Source organism: Notamacropus eugenii, chromosome 1 (assembly GCF_028372415.1).
Source record: "Notamacropus eugenii isolate mMacEug1 chromosome 1, mMacEug1.pri_v2, whole genome shotgun sequence".
Taxonomy (NCBI): domain Eukaryota; kingdom Metazoa; phylum Chordata; class Mammalia; order Diprotodontia; family Macropodidae; genus Notamacropus; species Notamacropus eugenii.
In genome coordinates this window covers 345560248-345580299 of record NC_092872.1, presented here as the reverse complement: position 1 = coordinate 345580299, position 20052 = coordinate 345560248, and the positions used below count along the sequence as shown (strand labels likewise).

The following is a 20052-nucleotide window of genomic DNA, read 5'->3' as shown; positions in this document are numbered from 1 at the left end:
CGTGGGCGGTGCTGCTGCTAGGGTAAGTCACTGTTCCCGACTGCGGGGAAGGAGAGTCTCCGCCGCCGTCGCCGCCGCAGCCGCAGCCTCTACCGCCGCCGGCCTGGGCGGGGGTGGGGATTCCGGTGCTGCGGCCTCCGCCATCACCTTCCTGCCTGCGTCTTCACAGCTCTCGCTCCGACCGCCATGGAGCCGGGCTGGGCCCCCAAGACAACAGCCGCTGCCTCCACCTTGTGAGGCGTAGCCGCTGCCATCGTCGCCTCCTCCGAGGACCTCTGGAGCTTCCTGGGCCTCGCTTCTCGGCGCCGCCGCCGCCCGTCGGCTCCTCGCCTTCTGGGCCGCTCCTCCATCCTCCTGCTCGGCCCCTCGGGGCCAGGCCTCGATGCGTGCTCCGTGAGAGGCCCAGGCCGAATCGAAGGCCCGCGGCCCGGGACGCCGCTACCGCCAACGCCACCGTCACCGGGACATGGTTTGGGCCTAGCGGAGCCGGGACAGGAGGTGAGAGGCTCTTAGGACCGCGGGGCTGCCCGGGCCTAGCTGGGCCGGCGGCTCAGCCGAGCGTCGCGAGCCGGGCGGGGGGCTCGGGGCTACCACTCCCCGCGGGGTCCCCTCCTCCCCTCCCCCCAACAAAACCTATTTTCTGCTTCTCTGCATCTCGGCACTTGCCCCTAGTCGCTTACTTGGTCGGTCTCGTACTTTTTGGGTTTTTTTTTAAATGTCCAGGTCGTCTCTAGTTTGACCAAGTTCTCTTTAGCTAAAAAAAAAATGGGTCCCGATTCCCAACATTTTTTTGCCCCAGTAGTTCTTGTTTTCCCTCTAGGGTCCCCAGACCCTCCACCGCCATTATTTTTTTAAACCTGTAATGAATTAATCTTGTAAAAATAGCACTTATGGGGGAGGGTGTGTACTTGCAATACGTAATTGGAAGCCCCCCCCAGGTATCCACATATGATCATGAAAGTATACCCCCCGCACCCCCAATAGCAGTTTCCACGTTTCACTTCAGTTGCCTATAGTGGGATATTAATGTTAGGCTTTTCACTTGCTGCCACTCGCGGGGGTTAATCTCCTCCAGTAATTGACGTCAGTGCTTTGTTCCTTCCACTTTGCTGTGTTTCAGGCTCTAAGGATGGATTATGGGCGAGATGATTTTGAGAAGAGCCTCCTTTGCTCTTTCACAAAAGACATTTATAGGGGAATAGAGTTGGCAAGCGTGAACTTCCAATTTCTGGGTGGGAGAAGTGTGAAGGGCAAGACTTAGTATTGTTTCTGTTAAGGGTGTATGTGACTTTTTTCCCTGTTTAGGAAAATTTAGGCCTATTTAAAATACTCAAAAGGAAAATTGAGTTTTACTTTACAGATTCCAAGCCTATGGGTAGACCCCACCTCCACCCCTATTATGTTTGTTTTTAGGGTTAGATTGCCTAAAATATTTGTTCTTATATTTTGCTAATGGAATTGTTTATTCAGGTGCCGTTCAGTGTACTTAAGGTGAAACTTTTTAGCTTTTCTAATTTTGTAAATTCACAAATTGAGGAAAAACTTTTGTGTTTGAGTGACTGCTTAGAATCATTTCTGGTTATTTATAGGCTTAAAAGAACTCTGCAGAAGTGAGCACTTGGCTTCTTGAAAAGCTGATCCCTTTAAATTTCTCTCTTCCACCTCTGACCATAAAAATGTCTAGCTATATCGACAAATTATTCCTACCATCTTTTTCAGTGTCAACTTTTATCCAGTATTCAAAACAAGTTAAAACATTCTTTCACAAAGAAAGTTTCATATAGCTTCTGGGGTTTGCTGCCCAAAGACTTAGGTATTGTTAATTCTATAGGGAGCAGTAGGTTACTCTTCATAAAAGTAAGAATTTGCTGGATTGCTTGGAACTTTTCTTCTCCTAGCCACTCTTTTGGGTGCTGAAAACACTGAACTGGGTTAATTACCCAGTGGTTTTATTTCTTTTGTCGAGCACTGTAATTAATGGAACATAACAGAGATACTGAAAGATGTGCAGCAAACATCAAATAATATTGTTTGACTTCATGAAGAATAATTTTTGCCTCCTGTTTAGTAGGGTTTTAAATATTGAAGAGAATATTAACTTTCTTCAGGTTAACTTGGCAGCAAATCTGGTAGTAATGTGAAATTGTGAGGGAGATATAAATTTCATAGGATAGGAATTTGGGGAGAGGAATTCTCGAGAATGGGGAGGTAATATAGTTAGGCATCATCATTCTTTGTAATTTATTCTCTCAGGGCATAGAATGCTTCTGACAATTGCATTTCTTATACTCGTCGAAGCTTTAAGGAAATTTTTGTAGTTTATGTGTATGTCAGATTATAAAGAAAGTGGGAATTTTTCATAATTTTATGAAGTTACTATTCAGACTCAATTCAAAACTTGATTCTCGCAAGTTCTGTGGCTCTGCTGTCCTCAAAACCTGAGCAATTTGATGGCGTTGTTTTTGGAGGGGGTGACTGTTTAGGGAGCAGAGAACCCTAAATAACCATGTTGAAATGGTTGTGTGTTTAAAGCTGAAATAGCTCAGTATTAGGGTTATATATTGGGGTTATTTCCCTCATAAAGCAGGCATAATCTTATGGTGAAAAATGTTTTCTAAAGCTTATGAAAGTATCCTAGTTTTTGAATCCCTTCTAAGTTTTAAGTTTCACCTGCTCTCTTTTTCATTTCCTCTGATAAATGAGAGGAATCACTTGGTCACTTGAAATTTGTTGACCAGATTTGGAGTTATTGTGAAATTGGGTGTAGTCAGTGACTAAAGGGTGTACTAGGAGCTAGCCTGACCAGTTACCCTGCTACCTTTTTCCTCTTGTGGGATATTCTTCCCCACTTTCGGTAAGTGAAAACTTCACATATCCACCTTTATTGGATGTTCAAAATGTATCTAAAGGGTTGTAGGTCTATGGAAGACTAGCTGAAGGTTTATATATAGTTAAACAAATACAAATAACATAGAAATTTATTTTCCTCTCACAGATCTCATTTTGTGACTGAGCTACACATTCACCCTGCTTTTATACTATAGAAATAATACAGCCTGCAGAAACTTTAAAAAGTACTGAAGGAAGGTATTTGTTGGTTCACAGATAAGGATTTGTAGGCTAGTTTTCTGCCCCTTGAATTATTTCATGAGCCATCAGTGTTTGAAAAGAAATGACCTTAACCAACATCTAATTTTCCTAAATCTAATGTATGCTAAACTGTGATGGCCTATAAACTGATTTTCATGGAGTCATTTTCTAAAATAGAATAAAACAACCTTGTGGGCATTTTTAGAGCCTGGTAGAAAAGAACCAGGGTTTGATAGTTTGCATAGGAGATAAATTACATTGGGCTCTTTATCCTTGGAGACTAGTCTTGTTGTGACTGAGCTCTCTAAGACTTGTTTAAGGTCTCTAGGCCTAAGTAGACCACTTACTTGACAGGGATCTGTAACCCTGAACTGAGCTTGACCTTGACTGTTCTAAATCAAACCGAGGCTAGCACTTTTTGGGGTACAGTGAAAGAGATCCTTAAAAAGTCAGAATAAAAAATACTGACTGTGATGTGTGATTGGTGAGAAATGCAGTAAAATGTAAAAGTCTACAGAAGTTCATCATGGCAATGGATAAATAAGCATGAACAGTATCACTAATATTTCATACTGTATGAGATTGTTCGAGAAGAGACTATGGCATAGAACTCAAAGAGTTTGCCTCAGAGTCCAATCCTGTTTCTTAACAGTAAACCTTGGCAAGTTATTTAACCTGTCAAGGCAATTTAAGATTATATATTGCAGAGAAAGTGCTGACTGACCTACATTGGTAGATGGAAATTTCTTCATTTAGGGGTTCCCTATATGAGTGAAATCAATGGTCCAGTCCCTGTCTTTATCCTATTAGATTCTTTAGCAGAAACTATTTATCACACAGTCTATATCCTTGAGTCTAGATTTTCATGGAATGGCAGTCACAGAAAGACATCTCTCTCTTCTTATTCTCCTTATCTTAGTTGTGGTGATCCATCTTTGGTCAGTCTTAGCCTTGTGCTTTGTGTGTCATGTTGTCTGAAGAAACAGATTTGAAAGCATAGTGTGGTAACTAATCCTCTTTAATCCTTAATAATCTTAGGGGATGAAGGCAGACAGGTCAATTTGAATTATTGGCAGATCTAAATTATAAAATCCCTTGAAAGAAATGAACATGTTCACATAGTTGCTTTATTTAGTGTACTTTAATAAATGCTTTGAATTTGTCAGAAAAATGATAATTTTAGCTTAGCCTAGTCTTCCCCCTCCCCCTTTAATATTTCATTTATCTTTTGGGGACAGGTTGTTGCATGAGAATATTTTTAAATTGAATCATAGAATTTCAGAGTTGAAAGGGACCTTGACAGCCATTTGGTCTAGTTAATATTTTTAAAAAAAGAGTGCCCACTGTAGTAACAAACAAGTAGTCATGTAGTTTTTATTTGAAGAACTTTTGAGGTAGCCCACTTTACTTTTGAAGGCTTTAATTGCTTGGGAATTATTTTCTAAGCCTAAATTTTTTTTAAGCCTAAATTTTCATCTTTGCAAATTCCACTCATTGCTCCTAATTCTGCCCATTGAGGCAAGCAAAATACATCTAATCTCTCTTTTCACATGACAGCCCGTCCACTACTTGAAAATAGCTGTTATTTACCCATTCGTCTTTTCTATTCCAGGATAAACACCCCATTTTCTTCAGCTAGTCCTCTCATTTGACCTGGACCAGAAGTACTTCACCATTCTTGTTGCCCTCCCCTGGGCAATCTCCAACTTTTCAGCTTTCTTCCTAAAATGTGGTACCAGTAGGTACATAACATAGACAGATGGACCCTGACCAGGATAGAGTAGAACTGCTATCATGTCTTAATTCCTGCAAGGTTTTCCTCTCTTAATGCAGCTTAAATTTATATAAACTTATTTAGCCGCCATATTACATTGTTGGCTTACTGAGCCTGCAGGGCACCAAAATTCCCAGATCTTTTCATCTACACGCTGTCTCCCCTGGATTCAGCATAAGAGAGGATAGGGACTTAGAACTGCAAATAAGTTAGTTGTGTCCATGATTACATAACAAGTTAGTGGTGGAGCCAAGAGTGAAAAAAACCAGTTCACTTGACTCCTAACTCAGCTCTCTTTCTACTATATTGTGATTTTGGTTGTAGTATCTTTGGATCATCAATGAAGTAGTAATTCTGTGCTTAGTGATAGCAGTGAAACCTGCTGAACTTTATATTAGTTATGTAGACAAAATAGATGTTTTAAGTTTCTGTTGTATCAGTTCTAAATTTTAACTTTGAAACAACTTCATAATGCTTATTTGCTTGGTGCTCTGAAAGAATAAGCTAAACTTTTTACATTCCCATATTGTTGCTGGGTCAAGGAATATTTATTAAGAAATTTCTGTGTGCTAGGCACTGTCCTAAATGCTGGGAATACAAGATAAGCAAAAGCAGTTCTTGCCTTTAGGAGCTCACATTCTAATAGGAAAGACAATATCATGAAAATAGCTAGGTACATGCAAGTCACACACACATATGGACTAGGACACATTAATTTGAATACATGATTGTGTGCACCTACATAGTAAGATGGGTTTGTACATTCAAATTAAACCTTGTGATTTGCGTTAAGAAGTCTCAGATTGTCCAGAAAAGCAATACAGTGTAGTTGAAAGAGCATTGGATTTGGAGTCAAAGGATCTGAGTTTGAACCTTGGACAAGTCACCTATCTGGTATGAAATTTCTTCACATGTAGAATGAGAGCTACACCATTTAATGTTCTTTAATTAGTGTTTTTAATTTGTAGGAAAAATATTTTAGCTTAGCATAGTTCTTCTCTTTCGCTCTCCCCCTTAATATTTCATTTATTTTTTGGGAACAGGTTGTTGCATGAAAATAATTAAATTGGACCACAGAATTTAAGACTTGGAGGGGACCCTGGCAACCAGTTGGTCAGTCCCATATTAAAAAAGAGTATACTACCCAACAGTAGTTGTGCAGTCTTTGTTTGAAGACTTTCTGAGTAGCACATTTCACATGACTTAGATGTAAAATCCCATCATAAACGAATTAGAATACCATGGAGAAATTTATCTATGAATGACAGAAAAGCTTGTGATTAATATAAACAATAGAGAGGATCACAGAAAATAAAATGGATAATTTGAATTACATCAAATTTAAAAGTTTTTGCACAGACAAATCTGCTACATCTAAGATTAAAAGGGAAACAGTTAACTGAGGGGAAAAAATCTTTATAGCAAATTTCTTGAATAAAGGTCTCATCTCTAAGACATATAAGGAACTGAATTAAATTTATAAGAATAGGAGCCATTCTCCAGTTGATAAATGGTTAAAAGATATGGTCAGTTCTCAAAGAAGGAAATCCAAACTATTTTAGCCCTATGGAATAACGCTCCAAATTACAAGAAATAAAAATTAAAGCAACTTTGAAGTTCCATCTCACACACTGATTGGTTTGGCAAAGTTGTTGTTTTTATTTCATTTATTTATTTTATTTTTTGGGGGGGGTCTACGCATAAATTCTTAATAAACACATTTTCACATTAGTCATGTTGCATGGAAGAATTAAAATGAATGGGAGAAAGAAACCATGAGAAAAACCCAAGCAAAAAAATTACACTAGAGAGAGTTTTGTTGTTGTTTTTAAAGGAAAATGACAGATACTGGAAAGGCTGTAGGAAAACAGGCACATTGATAGGTTGTTGATAGAGCTGTGAATTGTCCTAGCCATTTTGGAAAATACTTTGGAACTATGCCCCAAAAGTTTCTACCTCCCTGCTTTGACCTAGCAATACTGTTAGGAGGTCTGTACCCCAAGGAGATCAAAAAAGGGGAACAGATTCAGCATGTACAAAATAAAATTTATAGCAGCTCTTTTTGTGTTAATGAAGAACTGGAAACTAAGGGGATGCTCATTTGTTGGAGATTGGCTGTTTGTATTGTCATATGTTAATGTAATGTAATATGTTAATGTAATGTAATAAAATACTATTGTGCTGTAAGAAATGGAGAAACCTTGTATGGACTGATACAGAATGACGTAAGAAGAATGAGGAAAACATCAGCATTGTAAAAATGAACAATTTTTAAGGACTTAAGAACTTTAACCAATACTACCTACCCAAATCATTTTACCTTTTGAATGGAGAATAGATTGGACTGGAGACCTGAGGCTGGGAGATCAATAATCAGTCAGTAAACGTACTATATGCCAGCTTATTGTGCTAAGTACTGAGGATACAGAAAGAAGCAAAAGACTGTGCCCTCACAGAACCTTCAGTCCAGTGGGTGAGACAACATGAAAACAAATATGTACAAACGTACTCTATGCAGGATAACTGGGAATTTAGAGAGGGAAGGTGCTAGAATTAAGAGTGGCTAGGAAAGGCTTCCAGTAGATGAGTTTTAGTTAGGATTTAAATGAAGCAGAGGCAGAGATGAGGAGAGAACATTCTAGATATGGGCAGCCAGAGAAAATATCTGGAGCTGAGATATGAAGTGTCTTGTTTATGGAACTACATGGAGGGTCAGTGTTTCTGTACCAAAGAATAAATGGTGGAGTGTAAGATGAGAGAAGACTGGAAATATAGAACGGGGCAAGGTTAGGAAGGGCTTTTGAACTGTATTATAACATTTTGTATTTGATCCTGGAAGTGATAGGGAGCCTCTGAAATTTATTCAATGGAGGGTTCCATGGCACTTTAGGGAAATCACTTTGGTGACTGAGTGGAAGATGGATTGAAGGAGGAAGAGACTTGAGGCAGGCTGACCCGTTTGCAGGATATTTAAGTATTTCAGGTATGAGGTGATGAGGGCTCATAATGCGTGGTGGCAGTGTCTGGGGACGGACAGGGATGTATACAAGAAATGTGAAGATTAAAAATGTAAAAATTTGGCAGCAGATTGGATATGTGGAGTGATAAAGTGGAATCACGGATGACATTGACATTGGGAAACTGGCTGACTAGGAAAATGACAGACATAGTAAAGTTAGGAAGAGGAGAGGATTTGGTGGGGAAATGAGTTCTGTTTTGGACATGTTGGGTTTGAGGAGTCTATTCGATATTCGCTTCAAAGTGTCCAATTGAAGTTTGTTGATAACTTAGCACTGGAGCTGGAGAGGCTTGGGCTAGAAGATCTTGGAATCATCTGCATAGAGATAATTAATTGAATTGGTGTGAGCTGATTAGATCACTAAGTTAGAGACAATGAAGAGAAAAGTAGAGAGGACCTAGGTTGCAGTCTTGGGAAGACACCCAAAGTTAGTGGATATTACACATCCAGCAAAGGAGACTGAAAAGGGATAGGTCAGACAGCTAAGAGAAGTAAGAGAAAGCAGTCACAAAAGCCAACAGAGGAGAGTATCCAGAAAGAGAACGTGTTCAGCAGTGTCATGGAATAAAGAGGTCAAGAAAACCTTTGGAGAGAGCAGTTTCAGTAGAAAGATGGATGAATGAATAAAAAATATTTAATAAATGCTTACTATGTGTAAAGCATCGTGGCAAGTTCTGGGTATACAAATAGAAAAGCAATAGGGCAACTAGGTGGCACAGTGGATAGAACACCAACCCTGAAGTCAGGAGGACCTGAGTCCTCCTCAAATCCAGTCTCTGACAATTGACACTACTATGTGCAAGTCACATAACCCCAATTGTCTCACCAAAAAAAAAAGGGGGGGAAGAAAAAAAGCAAAATAAGACAGTTCTTGCTCTCAAGGAATTCACATTCTAATGGGAGAGAGAACACATAAAGAGAATACAGCTCTAAATTAGATATGGTCCTTGGGATAGAGCAACAAAGCCGATGGTAATGCATCTTTTTAAATGTAATTTCTCCCGAATTAAAAAAAAATCCATTTCTGATGTTGAATCACTTGGCAGTGTATTGAGAACTTTGTTTTTTGTGTCTTCAATAGGTTTTGCCTGCTGAGGAGTTGAGACTGCTGCTTGAGATGATGGCTGAGGGGGTGGGCCTAGGCTGGAAGCAAGATCCAGTGATTAGGGGGAGTTTGGGCTCTTTGGCTTATATACCAGTTGGTAACAGTTGTTGTTAATGAATAGAGTGGACCCCTTATCCACAGTGATTATTTTCCTTAGTGATGGCTAGAGATGGAAACAGGGCAAGTAGTCTTCTAGGGCATTGCCTTATTCAAGGCTCTTCAGGATCCTGGGCTATCTCCATCAGAGATTTTAGTAGTATAACTTGCCTGGCACATCCTAGTTCTTGTTTCTCCTGGGTGCCTTTTTGTTTCAAGTAGACTGACTTGTTTGCCCTGTAATCCATATTTAAATAAGCTTTATTTTTCTTTCTAAATTTGAGCCTTGTTCCAGTCTAGGTGGTAGATATATGATTATTTCTTATATTATTTTTCCCCCAGCCTGATACTTTTTACTAAAGTTTCTTGGAATAAAAATGGAAAATTTTAAAGAACTAATTAAAATAGTTCTTTAAAAAAATTTTGTTGATGTCATTTGTTTATACATGTTATTTTCTTATAAGTTGTCTCCATGCAGAATTTTCTTTCCTATCAAAGAAAAGCCATTTAGTAAAATTGGTCAAAGCAGCTGTGCCAGAGGGTGTTTGTAATAGTTTGAATCTATAGCCTCCTACCTCTCTGAGAAGAGTGAAGTTTGTTTTATCACATTATATGACACTAAAATTAGCATTGAAATTAATTTGCATTTAGCTTCTTTTTAGTTTTCTTTTATGTTATTATAAAGAATAGTTTTGATGACATCAAGATACAAGTAAAAATATGTCATCTTTTAAAGTTACTGAAATGAATTTAAGATACAAATAAATAAAATTTGAAGGTAAAACTGTTGAACTACCCTTTAAATGAAAAATGACTTATTTGTTTTTGGACAGGTACTTGCTTAATGGATATGATATAATAAGTCATTTTTTTTTTGAAAATTTAATTTGTTTCAAAATAAGTTTAAAAACTTGGTACAAAGTCAAAATTTGTTTGAAAAAGTTTTTTTTTTTCTTGATCATAGTCACTGGATAAGTCAGAGCAAACCATATTGGGTAGTAAAGAAAGGTAAAGAGTTCTGTCATGGTATGTTGTATATATTTTTTTCCTTTTTCTTAAATGTTCACTTAAAAATTTTTGAGTTCCAAGCTCTCTCTTTCTTCCTAGTCCCTCCACCTATTGAGAAAGCTTTCAGACCTGTGGTTTTCATTGGTGTAGGGAACACCAGTTGTGATCTTTGGTAATGTACATTCTTAGTTGTTGGAGCACTGAGGGATTAAGTGATTTGCCTGAGTTGTCGAAGCTACTAAGTGTCAAAGAGTGGAGGAACCCAGGACCTCCTACTGCAGGGTTAGTGTAGCATTGTATCCACTGCAAGGAATTGCTTGTCAATCCACAAGCCTTATGAACTTTCTATTATGTGCCAGGCACTGAGGATACATAGACAAAAAAAATTTATGAGGTAATTTTAGTGGCTGGTACTATTAGCTGGGGAAATTGGGAAAGGTCTCATAGAAAAAGTCGCATTTGAACTGAATTTTGTTGCTGCAGCACCATCTGGTGCAGTGGATTTCCTACTGGAGGAGGAAAGACCTGATTTTAAACCTGGCATCAGATACTTACTAGTTGTGTGATCCTGGGCAAGTCACTTAGTCACTATTTCCTTCAGTTTCCTTAACTATAAAATGGGGATGATACCTGGCAGGGTTGTTGTGAGGATCAAATGAGATAATATTTGTAAAGCATAATGCTTGGCACATAGTAGGTGCTGTATATAAATGCTTATTCTCTTCCCTTCCTCTTTTGAAGAAAATGAAAAGTTGTAATTTAAGATGTGAGGAGAAAATGTATTCCAGGCTTAGGGGGACAACTCCTGCCCAGCCCCAGAGAAGAAAGATGTGTGTAACAGCAAGGTCATTTTGACTTGACCAACTCCAGAATGCATGAAGGAAAGTGACGTATAATGGGATAGGAACCACATAGTAAGGGGTTTTAAATACCAAAGAGAGGAGTTTATATATTATCTTTGAGGTAATAAGGAGGTTGGTATTGGAATTTTATTGATAAGGGGAGTGAGTGACAAGGTCAGACTTTTGCTTTTTGAGAAAATAACTTCAGCAGCCCTGTGGAGGATGAGTTTGGAGCAGTTAGAAACTGGTTTCAGGAAAATAAATCAGGAAGTTACTCTACTATCTGCCCTTGAGGACTACTGTTGGATTATTTTGAAGTTTGTTTAATTGTATCCAGTTTTCTTTCAAAAATTATACTTTGTGCAGAAACTCTGGAGAGTAAAAGTTGATATTTTTTAAAAATTCTTTCATTTACTTTATCAGTCTTACAGACCTATGTGCAAATACTGAAACCCTTGATGAAGTATTTAACTTGGTGGAATTAATATTATATGAAATTGAGTCATGTAAGAACATAACACTGGAAATAATGGAATTAATTTTATTAATATATCAATTACTCTCTGGGTAAACAAATGTATACAAAACTATCCTAATAGGCTAGGCAAGTTCTGGAAAATCAGCATGTGTTTGTGCTGGTAGATCATCATCAATCCTTCATTCTGTAGACATTGAGTACTTGACTATGCGCCAGATGCTGCAGAGTGCTGGAGAATACAAAAAACAACCTCCTGGAGCTTGAGGTTGATTTTTTTGTTGGGGAGGGGATGGAGGAGGGCACAAACAGAGATGTGGGGAACAACGAATACAGATAAGTAAACACAAAATCTATACAAGGTAATTCTGAAGGAACTTCTATTACATGCTATAATTTTTTCCACCTGTGAAGAATCCAAGTAAGCTCAGACCCCTAGGAAAGTTATTTGCTTTTAATACAATCTATATGGTGTTTTGTCTCCTTGTTGAAATATGATGCTTTTTCTTTTCTTTTTTGACTGATTAACAATGATAAACCAGTACAGTTACATTTGTGATTAGAGCTGTTATTGGCATTTTTGTGCACTGTTAACAAGTGGAAAAGATTTTGTTTCCTTTTGACTGAGAGGATGAGACATATTAGTGGGGAAAAAAGAATGATTTGCAGAAAGAGCTTCTGTTATCTAGTATATGATTACTTAGTTGAATATTAGAAGGTTGGCATAACACTATGTAGTGAATCTGTGTTGGACCCTATCTGAGAATGTTTAGTAACTGAGAAGATAAAAAATTCATAGAGCATGTATGGTTTCTTAAATGTTACAGTGAGGTGTTATTGTTGTAGTGTCACGAAGTGTAATGAATAAAAAAGCTAAATATAAAATCAAAGGTTCATTACTGAGGATGATTGTTAGTATGGATTTCCATACTAATGCTTCAGTACTTAAAATAGTGACTTTATAGTTGTTGGTACTGTCTCCAACAATAACAAACATTTAAGTATTTTTTGTGTACAAAATTTTTTACTGGATGTTGGAGGAATTACCGTCTAGTAGGGGAATTAGATAATATTGCATTGGAAGTGTATTAGAATTACCAAAGTACTTTGTGAGGACCCAGTGTGAGGGTTATTATTAATGGAGATAGATGAACAATGAGGTACAGAAGCGGCATTTGAGGTGAATTTTAAAGGATGGGTTAGAACTGAAAAGCAAGAAGAGGGAGGATGTCCTAGAAAAGAGGAACAATAAAGCACTGTATGTTGGTGTTTGAGAGAGGAGGCTAAAGATAAGTACTGTAGCATTGAATACTGAATCAAGTTGACTCCCATTTTGTATCATCACTGACATTTTGTGTAGTTGCCCAAGTTAAGTTCTGTATCCTTGAGCTAAATTTAGTTTTTTTTCTGTAAATCATGTCATTTCAAGGAAATCAGCTGTTATTGTATCTCTAACTGACTTGTGAGATGCAAGTAGATACAACCAACCAACATCCAGCATCCCTAAGCACTAGAAAGCCCTTAAATCTAAAAATAGAAATTCAAACTAGTAACTGTAGTTTACTCTAAAACTCTTGTAACCCTCTCTTCAGAGTTCGTCCCTACTTAGGAGGCCTTGGACCCAATTTGCTTTGTAACTGCATACTTTGCCAATAAATTGCCTAGCTTGGACTTGTTTTCTCAGTATACTTAGTTCAGTTGCTTCTGTGAGCAGCCACAGAGTGATTTCGAGGAGTCCCTGACCCCTCTGGTGAACTCCTTAGAGTGCTGTAATTGACTCCTCCTTGAGGACTGCCCCTGAGGTCTGACTCCCCCTTGATTTCAGCTCTGCCTAGATAAGATGAGCCCCCATATTGTTGGGGAATGATATCCTGTAGAGCATTTCTCTAAGGCAATAATAAGAATCATGTGCATACCAAAGACCTAGCCAAGGTAATCCTCCACTTTGTTGGGGAAGGTTCCCCTTAAGGGAATAATGGAATTGAGTAATAGCATACCAATGGATACCTCCCTGGAGAAACTTCTTGTAGTTTCGGACTAGAGGAAGCTCCTGTTGTAGCTGGGAAAGACCAAAAGATACACTATTAGATTGTGTCAAAGCCTGTTCTAGGACACCCCTTGTGGAAGTTCTTATTGGCCTAAGATCTGAAGGAAGCTTACCATCCAAAATGGGATGACTAAGAATAAGAACTCTCAAATAATGCAAAGATTGGCTAAAATAAATAAGCATTTCAATAGGTCTTGAATTTAGCCTGAAGAAAGGATTTGCAATTTCTGCAATTAAAGGCTTTGAAAGTACTTTTAGAAAATTGTGTGGACTCATTTTTTTTATTATTCAATTTTTAGTGGAAGAGAAGGAAAGACTTTTCTAGTGAGCAATTCTATGTGTCTGTCTTGTATTAGCTATGTTCTTGTTTCTCCTGGGACTTGGTCTTCAGCAGAAAAGAGTGAAAACTTTTTTTTTTTTTTCAGATTTTAAAAAACCTACAGAAAGTCTCTCTCAGTCCCTTTAGTGAACAAGCTGGGAAGACAGACAAGACACACAGATAAGAAGGAAGGGAATCTTTCTTCCCAGTCTGTCGGAATTTATGGCATTGTAAACTAATTAGAGACTAAATCTGTAACTGAAATGTAAGTTCTCTGCTGTAAAATTTTTGCATTTGGTTTGAATATTGGAATGTTATAGTGAGTTTTGGGGTAACACTGTAGAATTTATTTTAAGGAAAAGCAAAAATAAAGATGGAGTTACATAGAAATCACAGCAATCTTTATCACTTTTCCCTTGAAGAATGTAATGACAGGGAAGAAGGTAATTGAGCTATTTATTTTCCCTGATCATGAAAGAGAGCAGCTTTTTTAAAATAGGGAACAACTAAAGAGGACATAAAATTTGGAAGAATATTTTGGTGTTATCTCTGCATTTTCTTCTGTAAATGATATAATAGAATTTAGTTGTTTAGGTAAGTCAGAAATAAAGTCTTTCTAAAACCACAAAGGTAACAATATTATAATTAATTAGTATTCTGTAATAAACTTGTGCTTAACTATAAAGGGAAAATTCAGAGGTGTGAAGATAAGTTCTATAGGTAGTCTATATCTATAGATATCTATATCTAGATATTTATCTATAGATAGATATGATATATGTGATTGGGAAATAAAAAGTAGAGAATTAAGAAAGTAAGAGAAGCATTGGATGAGAATATAGAAAGAAAACAAGAAAGGTTCAATTTTGAAGAGCTTTAATCAAAGTTTACTGGAGGACAGAATAAGGTACCAGACACTAAAGTCCTTGCTCAAGCTAAACTGCCAAGTATTCAAACTATGCTTCAGAGAGTGCAACTCTGATGCTGGCCACTGTTGTTCAAATGCAAAATGTATGCTTGCCAAAAAAGACTTTTATGGAGAACTTGCATGGGGCAGGCGATCACATGGTGGCCAGAAAAACTGATACAAGGACACTCTCAAGGTCTCTCTCAAGAACTTTGGATTTGACTGTGCAACATGGGAGAGACTAGCACAGAACTGCTCAGCATGGCATGCCCACATCAGAAAGGGTGCTGTGCGCTTTGAGCAAAGCAGAATTGAGACAGCACAAAGTAAATACAGGATGCGCAAATTTGGGATATCCACCCCAAATATTCACACAGACTATCTGTGCCCAACCTGTGGTAGAGCATTCCGAGCTCATATTGGTCTGATCAGCCACAGTCGGCCACACTGAAATTTCATTTTATTATGGTGATGTTATTTTGGTCCTCTTTGAAGACAAAGGACAGCAACCAACCAACCAACCAACTGGAGGACAATCTAGAGAAAGGAACAGAGAAAGTTTAAGGAAGTAAGGTTTGGAAGTAAAAGGGTTTTGGAAAGAGGTTTGAGGGAGGTTTTGGTTTCTTGTGCTAAGAAGGATATGAGAAATGTTATGTGGTTATTCTTTATCATATGGAAACTGTAGTAATAAATTTACAGCATGGCCTTATTTGAAGATAGTATAATATTAAAATTCTGCCCTTGAAGGACTGTTAGAAGGGTATATTTTAGTCCTTACGTAGGGAATGTACATTTGTAATTTCATTACTACATTACAGAGGTTATATTTGAAGTTTTCATGAAATTCCAAGAAAAGCTTTATGGATCTTAAAAGAAAGGTGATGATATAAGACTGTCATTTTAAATCTTTGGCGGTAGACTAACTGAAAGTAGTGGACCCTATAATGTGAGGTGCTAGCAGTAAATAGCCCTTGGGAAAAGTGAGGTTCTGTATGCTACCATTTGTACAAGTAGATGTGATTGAATTTATTCTAGTCTTATTTTAAGTGAAATGTGTTCTTCTTTTGGGATAATTGTGATATTTGACTCTTTACAAGTAAGTCAGAACTTAATGATTTCACCTCGGTTTACCCCTCTTTCCTAATCTGTAAAGGAGATAAATTATAGCACCCATCTTCTAGGTTGTTGTGAGGATATAATAATGATATAATAATTGTGTGGGTGCTTAGCACAGTGCCTAGTACATGGTAGGCAATATATAAATGTTGCATTGTTATTTCTTTACTTAAAATATAGCAGCAACAATTACTTCATAACTATACAGTGTTTTGGATATGATTAGTATAAAATGCCAAAGGTGATAAAGTAAATAATATTTCTATATAATATAATTTGGAAATGCATTCTACTGAATTGATGTCATCTGATTTGTAATAAGTTTAGTTTAACTGCAAGATATTGTGTATGTTATTATTGTGCTTCTCAAGTTTTTTCTCATGTTGCGGAATTTGGTAAACTTTTTTATTGGAAATACTGTTAGAAAGCTAACTTCCCTTTAAATCCAAAGCTTGTTAAAAGAATGTGGTCAGAGGGAGGTAGGTGGCATAATAGATAGAGCATCTGCCCTGAAATCAGGAGGACCCGAGTTCAAATCTAGCCTCAGACACATTCTAGCTAGATGACCCATAGCAAGACACTTAACCCTAATTGCTTCCACAATATGAAAAATAAAAGAATGTGATCAAAATATTTTAAATTTTAAATATTTAATTGGATATATTTTGCTTTAAAATGGAAAATAATTACTGTTGGGAGAAAAAATAGCAAAGTCTTTTAATTTTATCCTTACCTGTGAGATTCCTTTGGGCTTTCCACTTTGGCAAGGTCATAAAATCTTACCAGCCCTGTAAAAGGACCTGCTAAATGTTGTGAAATTCTCAATGACGAGTTGGCTTCCTAAGACAATGGGATCCTCTTTTCCATCCCAAACATTCCTTGCCAGAAAGAGGAATTTATGAATTTGCTTTTGATGTAGAAGTGATTTATGTAATAATTTGTGATTATAAAAATTTTAAAATTATACCTGGAAGTAGTCAATGTTTTTCTATTATGTACTCAGTATCTCTGTGGAATTCTAGAATATGATTATTTTCTTAATTTCTAATGAATGATTTTTTATACCATGATGAATTTAAGCTAGAAAAAAGAGAAAGCAAAGGATGGTGAGTGAAATTTTTTTCAAAATTCTAGGGAAACTTTTATTGCTAATTGTTATGGCAATATAATGATATCCTAGGTCTAAGCTGTGACTAGTAAAATTTTGTGTGACTAGTAAAATTTTGTTATTTGAGGTAAAATCTCTTGGGATTGTAATTTGATATTCTCAGTTTTGATTTCAGGTATGATTACATAAAGCTAATAGTCAATTCAAGGGAAATGCCATGTGATTCCTGAGAACTACTTACAGGTAGATGGGAAGAGTTGAGGGGATGCTATGTGGTAGGATCCTTTTGACTCAGTTTTCTCTATCATACTATTTTCTTTACGAATAGGAAATTTTCCCACTTGGCTAATTCTGAGCCTGACTGTGATAACCTGTGAATAATGTGAAACTTTGCTATGTGAGCCTGGAATCAAACAGAGCTAAGGGAATTTTCCAAACCTATTATGACTTAATATTAGTCTGGGCTCTTAAGGTGATAGTCTTGATATTGTCATAACCATGTCCCTCATTTTTCCTTTCATAGCAAATTTCTGTCATTGGGGCAAGTGGTCAGTGGCAGTTGTTGCAATACTAACTCTATTAAGTAACTGATTATTACCAAAAAAATCTGAATTACCATAATAGGATGCAAGTATGAAAGATCTTACTATTTTTTAAAGTAGAATTTATAGTCCGTTTCCGTATGACAAGCAACTGAATAAAATAAGTTTTGGGGCTTGCTAATAGTTATATATTCGTGTGTGTGTGCAATACTTTTTGCAATAGCAATATCAGGTGGATAGAAACTGGAACCTAGTTGGGTTGATGCTAGTGAGAACAGAGAGGAGGAGGCAGATACAAGAGATGTTGGAGAGGTGAAATCTCTAGGACTTAAATACTGGCTCTAGAAGTGAGTCAAAGATAACCCCAAAGGTTCAAAAATGACCACCTCAATGAACAGTAGTACCCAAAGAAATTGAAGTTAGAAGGGGAGAACAAGTTTGGGATTAAAATGCCAGTTTTGAACAGGTTGAGTTTGAAGTGCCAGTCATATATCCATGCTAGGCAGTTGGAGGTATATTTCCTGAGCTAAGAACAGAGATTAGAACTGAAGATAAAGAGTTAGGAATCAGCTTCATGGAAGTGGCAGCTAAGACTGCCAAGGAAGAGAATAAAGAGAGGAAAAAGGGGGATGAAAGAGAGACTCTTGGGAACACTCAAATGAACAAATTAGGAGGAGGGTGAGTAGTTAGGAGAACAAAGAGAGTGGCAGTGAAGCCAAAGTAGAAATATTCCTTTTGGAAATTGGGGTTGGCCAGCAGTGTTGAAAGCTTAAAGAAGGAAGTTAAGGAGAATCAAGACTCAGAAAAGGCTATTGGAGGTCAAGGAAAATGAAGACTGAAAAAAAAAAAGACCTCTGACTTTGGCTGTTTTAGGAGGTCATTTGCCCCGAGGAATAGTTTCACTGGAATTGTAGAAGGAGCAGCTAGGTGGTGCAGTGAATGCAGTGCTAAGCCTGGAATTCAAATCTAACTTTAGATACTTAGAAGCTGTGTGACCCTGGGCAAGTCAATTACCCCTGTTTGCCTCAGTTTCCTCATCTGTGAAATGAGCCGGAGAAGGAAGTGGCAAACTACTGCAGTATCTCTGCCAAGAAAACACCGAATGTGGTCATGAAGAGTCAGACATGACTGAATAGTGGAATGGGAACCAGATTTGCAAGGCTTTAAAGTCAGTCGTGAGGAAATGAAAAGTTTGGATATAGATAACTTCTAGAAAGTTAGCAGTGAGAGGGAAAAGAGAAGAGATGGATCTATGAATGGAAAAGGTAAAAGGGACTAAGGAAGACTTTAAAAACTAAAGAAATTTGACTGTGAACAAATGAGAGAAACCAGTGACAAGGTGATAGGTTGAAGAGAAATGAGAGGGAGGGACTGCAAGAAGGTCCTAAAGGAGACAGTAGGAAATGGAATCTAAGGTACTAGTGAGATGGGCAACTCTGAGTGAGGAGCAGGGATAACTTTATTTTCTATGACCGATGGGAAAGAGGCAAGAGTCTATGCTTTTTGCTTGCTGAATAAATTATAAATGCCTGATTCAAGGCCATCTACAACCTATCTTTCCAACCATATCTTATAGCCATTTTCTTCTGGTATTTTTTCTTCCATCTAAACTGAACTATTTTTATCCTGTTTCTGTTTTGCCTTCTCTTGCCCTGCTATAAATCTAGCATTTCCTCTTACCTTGATACCCCTCTCTCCACTATTTACTGTAAAATGATATGCTGAATTTTGCTTGAACTCAGTTACTGGATCTGATTTTTCAGAAAAAAGTTTTATTAGTGCTTTTTAAAAATATCTCAATCATTTCCAGATGTATTTCCTCAGCAAACCTTCCCTTATAACAACAACAACAACAAAAATCAAGCAAAACTGATTGGCAAAATTACCTGTCTGCTAGTGTATATTTCATGTTATCTGTCCTCTGCAATTCATCTGAATTTATGTGTCTTCTAACATTTTCATTTATGTTATTGTAGCATGACTGTGATATTTTTGGTATACTTTAATTCCATCTAGAAAACACTTAAACAAATTACCTTGCAAAATTCATTCCCTGAAAAAGTTTACTTATAACTAACAAAAAGGAGATAATGTCTTTTAACTTGGATGGTATGAAACTAATGCTGACCATTGCATTTGACCAGAGTTTTGTAGCCTTTCCATGTTGTTTTTATTTACATTGTTTTAGTTCTTGTATATATCTTGGTTTTGGTCTTGTTTTTTTAATCTCTTATTCCTTCCTAACAGTCATCTCATGTTTCTATGAATTTCAAGGATAATAGGATCATAGAAATAGAGCTAGAAAGGACTTTAGAGTCCATTAGTTCAGTCTTCTCATTTAACAGTTGAGCAAATTAAGGAATAAGGAAGTTAAGTTATTTGATCAGGATAACATCAGAAGTGGGATTTGAATCCAAGTCATCTGATTCCAGAGCCAGTGTACTATACTAGGCTGCCTCTTAACAGTCATCATTCTTTAAGGTTCAGTAGTATTCCATTACATTCTGGACCCTCCTGGATTAAGAGTGATTATTAATAGTAACTGTTGCTGTTTCCCTCCCAGCTTGATTTAGTTATTTTTCTTTGGTTCATTATAGAGGCCAT

General features: G+C 37.3%; 1 protein-coding gene across 3 annotated transcripts in view; it reads left to right on the top strand.

The window, feature by feature from the left end:
* The first annotated feature begins 359 nt into the window (after positions 1 to 359).
* Positions 360 to 20052, top strand: part of AFF4 (ALF transcription elongation factor 4) — a 92617-nt gene continuing 72924 nt past the window's right edge. Inside the window, exon 1 of one of the 3 annotated variants that reach the window (XM_072630031.1) lies at positions 360 to 498. The gene's annotated coding sequence lies outside the window, so the exon portion shown is untranslated. Of the gene's footprint in view, positions 499 to 13934; positions 14041 to 20052 lie in introns of those variants that run through there. The other 2 variants (XM_072630032.1, XM_072630033.1) reach the window with 2 other exon arrangements.